The 16399-nt window shown below is 44.2% G+C and overlaps 1 non-coding gene across 1 annotated transcript; it reads right to left on the minus strand.

Annotated features, from left to right (window-relative positions):
* Positions 1-13293: 13293 nt before the first annotated feature.
* Positions 13294-13366, minus strand: TRNAG-UCC. The gene has a single exon. It is a non-coding gene; the product is annotated as a tRNA-Gly (tRNA).
* Between the last annotated feature and the right edge of the window lie 3033 nt (positions 13367-16399).

A 16399-nucleotide genomic window follows, 5' to 3' on the forward strand; every position in this document is an offset into this window, starting at 1 on the left:
CCTGGAGTGATGTGAAGACAGCAAAGAGCTGAAGGATGCCAGCGTATTAGGGGGAGCAGAGAAAGGGCAGACTGTGAAGGGCTCCAGGAACTGCTAAAGGAGCCTGGGAAGGAGCAGGCAGGGAGCTAAGAAATGCTGGACTCCTGAAAGCCAAGAGAAGAGAGTAGTTAAAGAAGAAGGAACTGGTAAGTAGTGCGAATGTTGCAGACAGGTCAAGAAAGCAAAGCTTAAAAGAATGTGCTACAGTATAGGTTTTCTCAGACCCGTGCAGGCCAAAAAGTCAGGCAGCTGCTGCTCCCAGGGAGGGCGAGGCCAACCTCTAAAGCTCACATAGGAAATCCCAGCACACTTCCCTGGTGGTCAGTGGTTAAGATCCTGCGCTTCCAATGCAGGGCTGTGGGTTCGATCCCTGGTCAGGGAGCTAAGATCCCATAGGCCTTGGGGCCAAAAAACCAAAACATAAAACAGAAGCAATATTGTAACAAATTCAATAAAGACTTTTAAAATGGTCCACATCAAAAAAAAAAAAACTTTAAAAATAATTTTAAAAAAAGAAAAAAGAAATCCTAGGCAGTTAAGGGGCCTCGAAGTGGAGCCCAAAGGCCCTCGAGAGGCAATGTAGAGGAGGGAGGTGCTGAATCCCTCTGCATGAGGCCTTGCCATGTCTCTAAACAGCTCTGAGCCTCTGTTTCCTCAAATATGAAAAGGGGGTAATATGCAAACTTTATAACAGGGTTGTAAGAATTGGATGACATCCTTTTATAAGATACTTGGTACATAGTGAGCACTCAACAAAAACTAGTGCTTTCACTCCAAAGCAAGAAAAGTTAAATTCAGGTCAAGTATCCTCTTTTGGGGAACACAGGGAATACTTTAGAAAGATTCACACTGTCACACCTGTCTTACTTCCGAAGACTTGGTGATGGGGTACCCCAGGCATGACCCCCAAGCTCCCCTCCAGCCCCGTCATCCCGTGCTCTCCCCAGAGAGAGGTGGTCATCTGTGGATGATCTGTCCATTCAGAGGACAGTGGGGAGCCTGACTGGCCAGGCTAAAAAGCCCAATGCCCGGGGAGAAGGGAAGAAAGCTGTGCAGAGTGTAACAGAGATGCCCAGGCGAGGTCCAGTTTAGGAAAGTAAGTTAAGTTGTTCTTAAAATGACTTGTCAAGATTCGGTCACAATCAACATTTACACCAAGTACTGAGAGAGTCACGTTCACATATATTGTCTCAGTCGTTACTCCAACCAGCTTGTGTGGAAGGGGGAATTCTCCCTACCCCTGACATGGAAACTGAGATCCTGTCAAATAAAGTGATTTGCTCAAAGTCCCACAGGTGACAGATGATGGCTCTGGGATTGGAAGGCCAGGAAGGAGAAGCCAGCTGGATTTGAGAAGCTAGGAAGGAAGCAGATGAAGGGAGGGAAACTTGAGCGATGTGATGTCTGGGTTTTACTCTAATAAATCCTGGTGGAGTGGGAATAAGTACAGGGAGGGGCAGGGACCTGACCACACAACCACCCACCTTGATGAGACAGCTTTTCAGAGACAGACCAGACACCTGAGCAGATGGAGGTGTTTCCACCTAGCAGACCGCCACCTGCAAATACACCTCAAAACACTGCCATCACCTGTCCTTCGTCTGCTACTTAGGCAGGGAGTCATGACAAGGAAGGAGGCAGGTTTGGGGGCTGCCTGCCTGAGATGAGCCCCACTGGTATCCGTGGTGGCCAAGAAGCCAGGAGCAACCAGCCCACCACAGGCCCTCCGGAGGGGGGAAAGGGTCAGAGCTCTCTGAGCTTAAGTGTCTTCACGACGGAAACTGAGATAAGATAGCCTACATCACAGGGCTATCCCAAGAAATATGTAAGAGAACACATAAAGGGCACCTGGAGAGTTCCTGACATAGAGCGTGTGATTCTCTTTCACTTCATACTTGTCAGATGAGGAAACTGAGACTCAGAGAGGGGCAGTGACTTGTCCACGGTCAGATATCTAGTGAGCTGGTGATGGAACCAAGCCTAGGAGCCAGATCTCCTAATAGGCAGGGGCCCTAACCCTCAAGCAGTAGATTATTCTTCCCTCCTGGATGGGGGTGATGTGTTAGCCACGACACCCTACCCGTTCAGACCACGTTAACAGAGGTAGAGTCTAGACCTGCCTCACACCTGTGTCCAACACCATAGCCACTAGTCACAGGTGGTTACTAAGTACTTGAAACGTGGCTATTCCCAAAGAGGATGTGCTCTAAGTGTGAAAACACACCAGATTTTGAAGATTTTGTATGGAAAAAAAAGTTTGATATCTCATTAATGATTTTTATGTTGAAGGATTTATGTTGAAATAATATTTCGGACATATTGGGTTAAATAAAATATAGTTTTAAGTTCATGTTACCTATTTCCCCTTCCTTTTTTTTTTCTTTTTTTTGCCACACAGCTTGCGGGATCTTAGTTCCCCAACCAGGGACTGAACCCAGGCCTCCAGCAGTGGAAGTGTGGAGTCTTAACAACTGGACCACCAGGGAATTCCCACCCCTTACTTTTTTTAAGGTGGCTACTAGAAAATTTAAGATTGCCCACGTGACTCACCTTATATTGCTGTCAGACTGCGCAGGTCTCAAATGTAGGAGGAGATGGGGCTCCCCCTCTCTGTGCAGAGGAGGCCTGAGTTGAATTCTAGACCGCTCATCTCAAGAGGCACATAGGCAGGGAGGAGCGTATCCAGAGAGAGCGGGGGAAGCGGAATGAGGCCACAGCTTTGCACAATGCCAGGGGCACCGCTGACATCATGGTCCAGTGAGGCTGTATTCAGTGACCCCACAACTATGTCATGGAAGAGACAGTTGAAGGACCTGGACTGGTTCCATATGGAGAGAAGACTTGGAGAGGGGACGTGATCCCTGTCTCCAAATAGCAAAGGACAGTCACGGGGCCAAGGGAGCAGATGTGTTCCGTGTGGCCTGAAAGAGGAGAGCTGAGGTCTCAGGGGGAGCTTCAGGGAAGCAAACTTCTGCTCTGGGACAGGCCAGGACCATCCTCAGCGGAGGGTGAAGGGAGCCTGGTGAGTTTTTCTTAGGAGGGGTTAGCATGGAAGGAAGAAATGTTCGATGACCTACAATGAAATGTCCTCACACCTGGAGGCTCTGGAGCACCTCTGGGTGGGTGGCTGCCCCAGGCAGGTCAGGACAGAGAGGTTCCTGGGGTTCCAGCCTAATAATAATAACACTACAATAATGGCTTATTGAGCATCTACTAGGTGCCAAGGGACTGTACACATATTACTACGATTCCTCTCACCCACCCTGATGAGGCAGTTACTACTTCCCCTACTAGGTAGATAGGGAAACTGAGGCTGAGATAGGAGGAGTGGACAGGAGCCTTGTCCAAGGTTATACATCTCCTGGGCGAGCTGGGATTTGAACCCAGTCTGGCCGATAGCAGTACCCTCAGGCATGGGGCAGCCTCCTTGGGGAGCCAGAGGGGCAAAGGCCAGCTGAGCCGGGGGACTGGCTCCTGGTTCACGGGAAGCCAGGGCCCCACTGGGCTCTCCAATTAGTAAGAGCAGAGAAATCAGAGGCAGCAACAAGCTCTGCTAATGAGCTGCCACATTAAACAATGAGTCACACTCCCATACGGTGCCGCTCCAGCCCTAACCCGGAGCAAACAAGCTGTGAGAAACAGTTTACAAAACAGCGAGGTGTGACTGTCTCCCTGCTGCCACCCGCTGCTGCCACCACCACCGGCACTGCAGCCACCACCCAGCCCACCGCCCACAGGCAGACACAGGCGCAGAAGAGAGCCTGGGAGGGGCTCCCAGCCAGCCCTGGCTTCTGAGCTCAGGGGAGTCCCCATCTCCGAATGGCCCCAGGACACTCCCTAAGTTGCAGCTTCCACTGCCATTCTTGCCATCTCCTGAAATGCTGGGGGCTCTGTCATTGGACCACTCTGTGACCTAGGGCAGGTGACTTAAGCTCGGTCTCAGTTCCTTTATCTGTATTATGGGGATAATAATAACATCTAGCTCATATTCCAATTGTGGTGTTTCAATGTGATCATCACATGAACTGCCTGGCACCCAGTAGGTATGCGGTAAACACTGGATCCTTCCTCCCCCCTTCCCCATGTAGGGAATCCAGCTCAGAGCCAGACTCATAGAAGGCTCCCAACAATAGTGACTGCTTTCCTTGTCCTGTCCCATATCATACTTCTTTCTGTCCCTGGCCTACCCCCTCCTAAACTGTGGGATCCTGTGAGCAGGAACCGTCCTACTCATTCCCACAGCCCCAGGCCCAGCACAGGTGAAGCTGAAGAGCAACAGGCTTTGGGGACAGATCCTGCCTCTGGCCGTTAATAGCTGTGAGATCCTGGGCAGCTATGGTAAGAATTATTTCTTGAACCCTACCCTGTGCCAGACAATATGCCAAGTGCTGCATGTGCATTATCTCATTTCATCCAATGAAGGGTATTATCCCATTTCACAGATGAGGAACTTTATGCTCAGAGCAGTTAAGTAGCAAGGGGTGGTGGCTTTGCAGTGCATCCACTCAGCTCAGCTGGACTACATTTCCCAGAATTCCCTTTCCTCTAAGGTCCTGGTTAGAATCTCCTAGTGGTTCTGCTTCTCTAATTGAACCCTGACTGATACACATGGCAAAGATTCCACAGCTTGTTACTGATGGAGCTGGAGTTCAAAATGTTTGCCTGTCACTCAGCTCTAGATTTTCAACTATTCTACTGGATAATAATAGCTAACACTTACATAGTAACTATGTCAGTTTTATCTCATTTAATTCTCATAACAACCCTATAAGGTAGTTTTTATTATTATCATTCCATTCTTACAGGTGAGGAAACTGAGGCACGGAGAGGTTAAATAATTTGTCCAAGGTCACACATTAATAAATGGTGAATCTGAGAGTCAAACCCAGAAGTCTGGCTACACGACCCATCTTTTTATCTGTTACATTATTCTACCTCTCAACTTTAATATAACTCTTTCTTCTAAGCCCCAATTCTCCTCAATCTATAAACTGGGGATAATCATACCTAACATATAAGATTATAGTGATAATTAAATGTGAAGATGTAGTTATAGGGCTTCTGGGAAGATGAAACAACAGGGGGTAGATTTGCCCTCTGTCCCGAGCAACTGAAAAGCTAGATAAAGTAAAGGAAACAGCAGTTTTCAGACACAACATCAGGCAGCACAAAATAGCAATCCCTGAGAGAGGAGAAACTAATGAGGTGAGCCCTACGATTGCCAGCTTCTTCCTGGGGAGAGTTTCCAGGCTGAAGCACAGGGAGCAAGGTCCCAGCTGTCTCCTTGCTTTGAGGAGGTAGAGCAAGGGGTCTGGAGAGGCCAAAGCAACTAGAGTTCACAGGGCAGAGAGCTGCAGAGGAGAGATCTTCTCAGAGAGAGAGAGCTTCAATGATCTGTAAAGAGTTCCCCTCAAGCCTTCAACTGAATATTTAATAGCACTTGTATGTGAGGAAACTACCCAAGTTTGAGGAAAGAACATCTCAGAGAAGCAGAGGAAACAATTTCCAAAGTACACACAAAACCTGGAATGCTTTGTATCCCTACCAAGCAGAGTGAAAAACCTCATACATCATGGGGCATCAAGTTGATTCTTTAGAAGGGTATCGCTTCAGTAGTGGAAAAACGGTAATCATCCTGCCTGATAACGTTGAAAAGCAAGTCTCAGCAGAATCAAACTCTTTTCAAGTAACTTAACTGCATCCTAGAACAAAGCTCAAAAACACTTAATACACAATACTAAAATGCCCAGCACACAACAAGGTAAAATTCACATCTGGCAACCGGCCAAAAACTACCATGCATGCAAAAAAGCAGGAAAGCACAACATATAATGAGGAAAAAGTTAATCAACAGAAACAGACCCCAAAATAACAGAAGGTAGAATGAATATACAAGGACATTATATACAATATAACAATATAACTATATTCCATATGCTCAAGAAGCTAAAGTAAAGATTGACCGTGTTAAGTAGAGACTGGGGGAAATGGCCCAAATCAAACTTCTAGAGATGAAAAAATACAATATCTGAGATGAAAAATACACTGGATGGGATTAACAACAGATTTGATAACACAGAAGAAAGGATTAATAAATTTGAAGACATGGCAATAGAAAGTATCCAAAATGAAATAGAGAAAAAAAATTAATGGACAGATTATTAATGAGCTGTGGGACAACTCCAAGAGAAGTTACACTATGTGTAATTGGAGTCCCCAAAGGAGGAGGGGAGCCAGAGAATATTTGAAGAAATAATTTTAAAATTTCCAAATTTGATAAAAACTATAAACCATGAATTAAAAAATCTCAGTGAAAATCAAGCACAAGAAACATGAATGAAACTTCACCAAGGAAAGTTTATGGTTGTAACTTTACAGTAATAAAGTTGCTTAAAACCAGTGATAAGAGAAAATCTGAAAAGCAGCCAAAGAAAAAGAAACACGTTACGTACAAAGGAATAAAGATAAGAATGACAGCAGACTTCTCATTGGAAAGAATTCAAGTCAGAAGACAGTGGTACAACTGTCTTTAAAGTACAGAATGTAAAAAACAAAATCAAACCAAACCCATTAATCTAGAATTTTATACACAGTGAAAATATATTTAAAAACAAAGGTAAAATAAAGACTTTTTCCAAAATGAAAGACACTGAAATCATTAATCGCTAGCAGACCTGCACTATAAGAAATATTATAGGAAGCCCTGAGACAAAAGGAAATATGATACCAGAGTGAAATCTGGATCTTTTTTTTCTTTCTTCTATATTTTATTACATTTTATTTAATTTGATGTTTTTAATAGACATTACATTTACATAAAGAAGCAAAACAATATAAAAGTTATATACTGAGAGTATGGTTCCCACCCTCTTCTCTCCTCCCTTTTAAAACACTTTATTAGATTTTAAATTTTACCCTTCCAAGGTTTCTTTATGCAAATATGAATATTTTTGTTCCTCTTCATTTCTGCCACAGAGGTAACATCCCAGATACACTGTTCCATTTAAGGTCATGGGTTTAAATACACATTGTTCAGTCTTTACTATGAAGAATTTCAAAACAATGGGAAACAAAAAAGAATAAAGACCTCTGGAAATTGTAACTTTGTGGGAAAATCCTTTTTTTTATTTAAAATAATCTTTAAAAGATAATTTATTGGTTAAAACCAAAAAAAGTATTTTGGGTTTATAGCATATAATGTAAAATGTGTGACAAAAAGAGCATAAAGGCTGGGAGGGGGAAAATGGAGGCATAGTGTTGTAAAGTTCTTATTCCAAACATGAAGTGGTATAATACTACTTGAAGGTAGACTGGGATAAGTTAAAGATGTATACTATAAACCCTAAAGTAACTACTTTAAAAATACAGCTAATTAAGCCAATAAGGGAGATAAAATGAATCTTTTTAAAAAAATACCCAATCAGAAAAAGAGGGGAAAGGGATCAAAGAACACATGGGACAAATAGAAAACAAATAGCAAGAAGATAGATTTAAACTCAATCATATCAAGAATGACACTAAATGTAAATGGTCTAAAAAACACAATTAAGAGGCCAAGATTGTCAGATTGTTTATTCAAAGCAAGAATCAACTACATATTGCCCGCAGAAACCCATTTGTAAAATTTAAATAAAATATAAATTTAAATTCGATCAAAAACTGATAGATATGCAAGGATAAATAGGAAAATACACAATTATATTTGGAAATATTTTAATATCCCTTTCTCAGTAATGAATAGAACAAGCAGGCAAAAAATCAGCAGGGATATAGTAGACTAGAATAACCAATTTAGCTTAACTGACATTTGTAAAGCACTTCACCCAACAACAGTAAATTACACGTTTTTAAAGTGCACAAAAAACATTTACCAAGATAGGCCACATTCTGACTATACAATAAGTTTCAATAAATTTACCGTTAGTCAAAGTATGTCTTCTGACCACAATGGAATTAAATTAAAGATCAGTAAACAAAAAGACATCTGCAAACCCCCCCCAAATATTTAGAAACTCAGTAAGATATTTCTAAATAACCCATGGGTCAAAGAAGAGATTAGAAGGGACATTAATATCTTGAACTAAATGAAAACGAAAATACAACATATCAGAATTTGTGGAATGACACTAAAACAGTAGTTAGAGGGAAATTTATAGGACTAAGTACCTATAATTAGAAAAAGAGAAAGGTTTCAAATCAGTGTCATCAGCTTCTACCTTAAGAACCAGAAAAAGAAGAGTAAATTAACCCCAAATCAGCAGAAGAAAAGAAATAACAAGAACAGAGCATAAATCAATGAAATAGAAAACAGAAAAACAATAGAGAAAATCTATACAATCAAAAGCTGGTGCTGTTGTTGTTGTTGTTAGAAGATCATTTTTCCAAATGACTGTTGGAAAAATACCAAATGAATAGGATGCAACAGAGCACAAACTTTGGAGTCTGACAGTCCAGACTTCAGTTACAGCTTGGATATTATTAATTATGTGATCTGGGATTGTCCATGTCACAGTTTCCTCATGCATAAAATAGAGTTAATAGTACCTGTCTTGCACTTTCATATCCAAGTACACCTTGTTTCATTGTGCTTTGATTTACTTCATTTTTTTTACAAGTTGAGATTTGTGGCAATGCTGCATCGAGTGAGTCTACAGGCACCATTTTTCCAACAGCATTTGCTTGTTTCATGTTTCTGTGTCATATTTTGGTAATTCTCACAATACTTCAAAGCCTCCCCCAACAAAAACTGTCATGACTTAATGAAGGCTCAGATAATGGTTAGCATTTTTAGCAATAAAGTATTTTTTAATTAAGGCATGTATATTGTTATTTTAGACATAATGTTATTGCACACTTCATAGACTACAGTATAGTGTAAACATAACTTTTATATGCACTGGGAAACCAAAAAAATTCGTGTGACTTGCTTTATTTCAATATTCACTTTACTGTGGTTATCTGTAACCAAACCTGCAATATCTCCAAGATATACCTGTATTGCTAGTGGTGGTGAAAATGTAATACAGTTGGCCCTTTGTATCCAACGGTTCCAATCCACAGATTAAACTAACTGCAGAGCATGTCTCATGTTTACAGTCTGTTGTTGGTTGAACGCACGGATGCAGAACCTATGAATAAGGAGGGTCGACTATAGGACTTGAGAATCATCGGATATTGGTATCTGAGGGGGGTCCTGGGGTCAATCTCTCACCTATACAGAGGGACGACTGCAACCCCATAGAGCCAAATTTGTCAATATTTATCAAAAATTTAAATGCATTTACCCTTTTGCCCAACAGTCCCAGTTCTGGGACTCTATTTTTTCAATAGGTCTTTTGAGATATAATTCCCCTAGCACACAATTCACCCATTTAACATGTAAAATTCAATGACTTTTAGTTTATTCACAGAGTTGTACAACCATTACCACAATCTATTTTGAAAGATTTCTATCCCCCGCAAAAGGAAACTCCATACCTATTACCAGTCACTCCCATTTCCTACCAATTCCCTCAGCCCTAGGCAACCACTAATTTAATTTCTCTCTATATAGATTTGCCTGTTCTGAACATTTCATATAAACGGAATCATACAATAGATAAGCATCTGTGACTGGCTTCTTTCACTTACCATAATGCTTTCAGTTTTCATCTATGCTATAACATGTATCGGTACTCTATTACTGTTTATTGCTGAATAATATTCCATTGTATGGATATATTACATATTAATCCATTATCAGTTGATGGACATTTGGATTGTTTCTAATTTAGGGCTATTAAAACAACACTGCTATGAACATTCATGTAACAAGTTTTTGTGTAGACATATGTTTTCATTTCTCTTTAGTATATGTGTAGCAGTAGAATTTCTGGGTCAAATGATAATTCCATTTCTAGCATTTTGAGGAGCTTCCAAACTGTTTTCCAAAGTGGCTGTACCATTTTACATTCCCACCAGCAATATATGAGAACTCCAATTTCTTCACATTCTCACCAACTGTTAGGGATCAAATGTTTGTGTCCCACCCCCCTAAATTCATATGTTGAAGCCCTAACCCCCAGTATGGCTATATTTGGAGACAGGGCCTGTGAGGAGGCAAAAGGTTAAATGAGGTCATAAGGGTGGGGCACTAATTCTATAGGACTGGTACTCTTATAAGAAGAAGAGACACCAGAGCATCCTCTGTGCGTGTGTCTCTGCACACACACAAAGAGTCCATGTGAGCACACATTAAGATGACAGCCATCTACAAGCCAGGAAGAGAGGTCTCACCAGAAACCAAATGGCCTGACACCTTGATCTTGGACTTCATAGCCTCTAGAACCCTGAGAAATAATTTCTATTGTTAAACCAACCAGTCTGCAGTATTCTGTTACAATAGCCTGAGCAGACTAAAACACCAACACTTGTTATTGTCTGTCTTTTTTTATTATACTATCCTAGTGAATGTGAAGTGGTATCTCATTGTGGTTTTGACAGCTAGTGATGGTAAACATCTTTTCAGGTGCTTATCAGCCATTTGTATATCTTCTTTAGAGAAATGTCTGTTCAAATACTTTGCCCATTTTTTCAATTTGGTTATCATTTTATTGTTAAACCTACAAATACTCTTATACTCATATAAAATGATGCATATGAAGTCTGTTTGTTGCAACAAATTGGAAATAACCTGGGTGTCCGTCATTGGGAACTGTGTAGTTCATCCACACTATGGAATATTATGCAGCTGTAGAAAAGAAAGAGAAGGTCACAGAGTCATTTATGAAAAGTACCCTAGGATATATTGTTAAATGAAAATAAACAAGATGTAGAAATAAACAAGATGTAGAAAATAAACAAAATGTAAAAATAAAAAATATATATTAAAATATATATAGTATTCTTCCTTTTTTAAAGAAAGAGGGAGAAATAAGAATATATATATATGTATATTATTAGCTTATATTGCAATAAAGAACCATTGGAAGGATCCACAAGGAATTTTTTAAGTGATTACTAATGTGGTAGAAGGTAGGTAATGAGGTTGACAAGAACAGGGATAAAACTGAGACTTATTGTATAGTTTTATGTAGTATTTTGATTTTTGAAGCATTTAAATGTGTTACTTATCCCAAACACTCAAGATTGAAATACGAAGAGTTTAAAATTTCAGTAAAGTATAGCAGGTGTTTCCCCGAGATGTAGGCCTCATTCTGTTCCCTACAGATGGACGTCCGTCATAAATGGGAGGAGGGTAGGGCATGGCCACACAAGGTTCCTGGCTTACATCATTCTGGATCCCAGAAGAAAGAGAAGCATTTTCTCACCCAGCATTTTTAGATAAAAATCTCAAGGAAGGACCCGGCTTGGTTCTGCTTGAGTCACATGCTCATCCCCGTGGCAAGAAGCAGGAACTGCAGTTTGATGCCCCATCAGTACCACAAGGAGTAGAAGTACAGTGAGAATGTCATTTCTTCAAAGTAAGAAAGATTCTATTAACAGAGGGGGCAAGGGACACTGTACAGATCAAAGAAGCAGGCATCTACCTGAGCAGGGGAGACAGGCAATATAAAAAGACAATTCTTAGAATGTGGTGCATGCCATGACATAGGTGGGCACAGTGTGCTGTGAGAGCCCAGAGGAGGCAGCAGTCTAGCCAGGAAGACTTCTCGGAGGCGGTGATGCTCTGACTGAGTTTTAGATGAGGAGCAGGATGTCTTCAGGGAAGGGGAAGAAAGAATGTGGACAGTGTTCCAGGCAGAGGGAAAGGCAACATGAGCAAAGACCAAAGAAGGAAGATGGTATTATGAGCTGAATTGTGTGCCCCCCAAATTTATATGTTGAAGGCCTAAACCTCAGTACCTCAGAATGTGGCTATATTTGGAGATAGGGCTTTAAAAGAGGTAATTAAGTTAAAATGAGGCCATTAGGATGGGCCCTAATCCAATCTGACTGGTTTCTTTAAAAGAAGAGGAAATTTGGACATACAAAGGGACACCAGGGATGGGTGCACAAACAGAGGGAAGACCATGTGAGGACACAACAAGAAGGCAGCTGTCTGCAAGCCAAGGAAAGAGGTCTCAGGAGAAACCAAATCTGCTAACACCTATTGCTTATCTTGGACTTCTAGCCTCTGGAACTGTGAGAAAATTAATTTTCAATGTTAAGCCCCCAAGCCTGCAATCTTTGTTATGGCAGCATGAACTGATCAATGCAGGCAGCATGATGCATTTAGGAATTTCTTCCTGGGCCACAAGGTGTGAGGCAGGAGTGACAGGTTCTTAAGCAGGACAGTTACAAGCCCAACTCTGATCTGGGAAGTATGTAGATTAGTGGATATAAAAAGAGCTTATGTTTCCTGAGTGTCTATTTTGCCAGACATTGTGCTCAGTTCTTTACATGCATTCACTGGTTGAATTCTCACTACAGTCCTCTAAGTGCTGCTATCACCCCTTGGTACAGTAAAGAAACTCAGGCACAGAGAGGTTAAGTGACTTGCCCAAGATCACACAGCCAACAAGTGATGAAGCTGGGATTAGAACCCAGGTTGATCTGGCTCCAGCCCTAAGGAGGAAGGATACTTAGAATTTGGTGCCTGCCTCAAGTGGCGGGTAGTGGAGGAGGATGCAGACAATGTTGGGTTTTGAGCCCAAGTGCCCAGTGGATGGTAGTGCCACGGGCTTCTGAGACCCGGGGGAGGGTGGGCTTGAGGCTTGGGAGGTAGTGTAACATGAATAGGTCAGTACATGAGACTTGAAGCCAAAAACCTGGGTTCAGATCCCAGTGCTGCTTCTACATGTGGCCTTGGCCTTTCTGAAACTCGATTTCCTCATGTGGGAATAATAGTGATATCTATCTCAAAATACTCTATAAATGATATCTAACATTCGTGTTTTCTGAAAATTCTCAATAATCATAGCTACTGTTGCCATTATAACCACAGGGAGCATGTGGGAAGTGCTGTGCACTCTTGGGCAGTGCATTTGACCTCCAGACATACTTGCTGCTTCCTGGAACTCTCCCCGCCCCACCCCACTCTGGCAACCCTTCTGTGCTTCAGGGCCCAGGCCTGCTTCCTCCTGGAAGCCCTCCCCACTGCTACTGCTCAGGGCCCTCTGACACTTCAATAACTTGTCTCCAAGTAACTGTTCTGCCCTGGTTCATTGCTGAAGCAGGGGATAGGAAGGACTCCATCAATGTCCATGGTCTCCCTCCTTCCGTCCCTTCTTTTTTTTTTTTTTTTGCCACACCACATGGCATGTGGGATCTTAGTTCCCTGAGCAGGGATCGAACCTGCACCCCCTGCATTGGAAGTGCATTGTCTTAACCACTGGACCACCAGGGAAGTCCCGCTTCTCTCCTTCTTTGTCACTCTTCCTCTAGAAATCCGAGGCATCCTTGCCATCAGGCCCTGCAACGTGATCACTTGGGTGACAAGAAACCCCAGTCTCACTTCTAAACACCTTTGCTTTCCTAAAACCCAGTCACAAATTGGAGCGATGTAAAGCAAAGAGTGTCAGAGGTGGGCCTCTGAGACTTGGGTGGAGCACAGGAGCCCCACTCCCTCACAGGTAATGGCCCGGTTTGCTGTCTCAGCCTTAGCTCGGCCCCCTTCAGACACTGCATCCTTCACTCCTGGGGCCTGGCTTCTGACCCATAGGGGCTCTCATTTCCTCCATGTGAGCTTTACAGAGTAAGAATCGGGCTGATCCAAAGCAGATCTCCTAGGGTCTGCCTTGCTCTCTGCTAAGGAATAGGGACTGATCAAGCACCTACGGAATGCTGGGCCCTGTACTAAGCACAGCCAAGAAAAAAGAAAAGAATCAGAGAAACAGCTCATCCCTGGGGGCTGAGGACAGGGCAGGGAAGTGGGCTGGGAACCAGGGGAATAGCCCCCAACTCCCACACCCCCTACTTCCGACAGTCTCCACGGGGTGAGAGGCCCAGGGGGCCTTCTGTCAGGGTGGGTGGGGGTGAGGGAACACTCTTCCAGGGCTTCCAGGCAGCAGTCTCCCAAACACCCACCCTTCTGGGCCCCTCCTCCCTCACCCTCTCCCATGCAGTCACACTTTTTTTTTAATATAAATTTATTTATTTTTTACTTTTGGCTGCATTGGGTCTTTGTTGCTGCATGCAGGCTTTCTCTAGTTGCGGCGAACAGGGGTTATTCTTCGTTGCGGTGCACGGACTTATTGCAGTGGCTTCTCTTGCTGCAGAGCAGGGGCTCTAGGCACGCGGGCTTCAGTAGTTGTGGCACACAGGCTCAGTAGTTGTGGCACTCAGGCTTAGTTGCTCCGCGGCTTGTGGGATCTTCCCAGACCAGGGATAGAGCACATGTCCCTTGCATTGGCAGGCAGATTCTTAAGCACTGCGCCACCAGGGAAGTCCCTGTCACACTTATTAAATGAGATAATCTGAGCAAAGCACTTAGCATCCTGCCTGGCTAACAGGGAGCCCTTGATAAATGCCTGTAGTCACACCCCGTCCCCCATATACTGTCACACTTTCAGGCGCTTGGACTCCCACGTGCCGTTCGCTTTCTGATATACCTCTCATCCTCCAACTACACACACACACACTCACACACAGGTGCACTCATGTCACACACATACACACCCTCCCACCCCACCCCATTTTCTCTCTGTCCTGAACTCCCCCCGGCAGGCTGCGGTGCGTGGGCCAAGAGGCCAAGTGGCCAGCACAGGGCGGTGGGAACAAGCTCGCTCCCGTGGCCAGCCCCATCACAGAGACCTGAGTGTGGAGAAGCCTGGAGAAGGGGACTGGAGGCTGGCAGGAAGGGTGGGAAAGGAGGCAGGTGATGAGGAGGGCTGGGCCAGGCTCACCTCAGTCTTTTCAAGTGAGAAGTCTGAGCCCGAGACCAGCCTTTGAAAGCAACACTGGGCGTGGGGAACAGAGGAAGTGGCACGAGGCATATTGAGCCTCCACAGGACCAACCTAAGCTGGGAGCTTGGGTTTGGAAGGGCCATTGCTGACCCACAAGGCCTCTCCTACCTCAGGTCAGCACCAGGACCCTGCACCTGATGGGTCTCAAGGCTGACAAGGGCCTGGGAGGGTGAGAGGGGAGGAGATCAATGACTTTGCCCTCCTCCCAGCTCCACCCCCAAGTGTCATGTGCAAGAACCTTGATCCTTGGACAGAGTCAGAGACAGACAGGCCTGGGACAGACAGACAACCTATGGAAATAAACAGGAATGGCGACCTGGGTACCAGAAGAGCAGGAAGGGAAGGGGAGGGGCTGAGCTCCGGGCCCCAACACATACTCAATACCCTCCGTGGACACTCAACATGGACACCCGACACAGATATATAGACACACAGCACAGAGACATAACCCAGCTCGACAAAGGCAACGGGTACACCACACTTAGCCGCACTGTGCAGACACCTCTCACCCAGCTCACACACCCACATACACACAGTACACTCGGACACAGCAGTGCGCTGAGATCCCAAGGTTCACTGGACACACGCCCCAGCCAAAGCCCCACACAGCCGGCGGAGATGTTCCCTCTGCCCACACTGACAACCAGGCGCACACTATTTAGGACACAAAGGCATAGGCACACAGACATATATCATCTCAGGGACACACATACACACACACATGTCCGGACATGTCGACACTGCTCCCCCCTCTCCGCTAGTTCTGGGGTTCTTCTTCCTTTCTCCCCACTGCTTTTGCTGGTCTCTGTTTCCATCCTGTGTGTCTCTTCAAGACTTATTAGGCCAGAACCCTTCAGTCCTTAACACTTCCCCATTCCTGGCCTCCTTTCTGTGCCAAGGATTCATGGATGCGTGCACACCGTGAGGTCATGGGGTGCCCTGGGGAGCAGTCTCGGGCCAGAGGGCGCTCCCCTGTCACTTGGATCATCTGCCAGGCTGAGGGTAGGGATTTCAGCAGGTGGCTGCCCCTCACCCCAGATCTTGGCCTCCTGGTTCCTTGATCAGCCCACTGGAAACCTCCCCCCAGCCCCCCATCTGCTCCTCTGGCCGCCTGCTTGCAGTTCCAGAACACACTGTGCTTTCCCTGCACCTTTGTCTTGGTACAAGCAGCTCGCTCCGCCTGGAGCGCCCTCCCGACTCCAGCTGCCAGTACGCCTCATATTTTTGAATTTCATGGACCAGTTAAAAACTTCAAAAGGAAGTTTGGGAAATGACAGAAGGTTGCCAAGTTTTCATTTCATTAGGAAGGATATTTAAAATGTAACTACCATCCTCGATCCACCATCGTTTCATAAAAAGAACGCTTTAATACCAACAAAGTAGGCAGGCCCTAATCTCAGGATAAAGGGTAATCCTTTACCTTGAACACATTAGCTTTACGTAAAACCCACAGCATTGTCCTTCTTCTTCTCAT

Source organism: Monodon monoceros, unplaced genomic scaffold (assembly GCF_005190385.1).
Source record: "Monodon monoceros isolate NGI ecotype Baffin Bay Population unplaced genomic scaffold, NGI_Narwhal_1 Super_Scaffold_18, whole genome shotgun sequence".
Lineage (NCBI taxonomy): Eukaryota > Metazoa > Chordata > Mammalia > Artiodactyla > Monodontidae > Monodon > Monodon monoceros.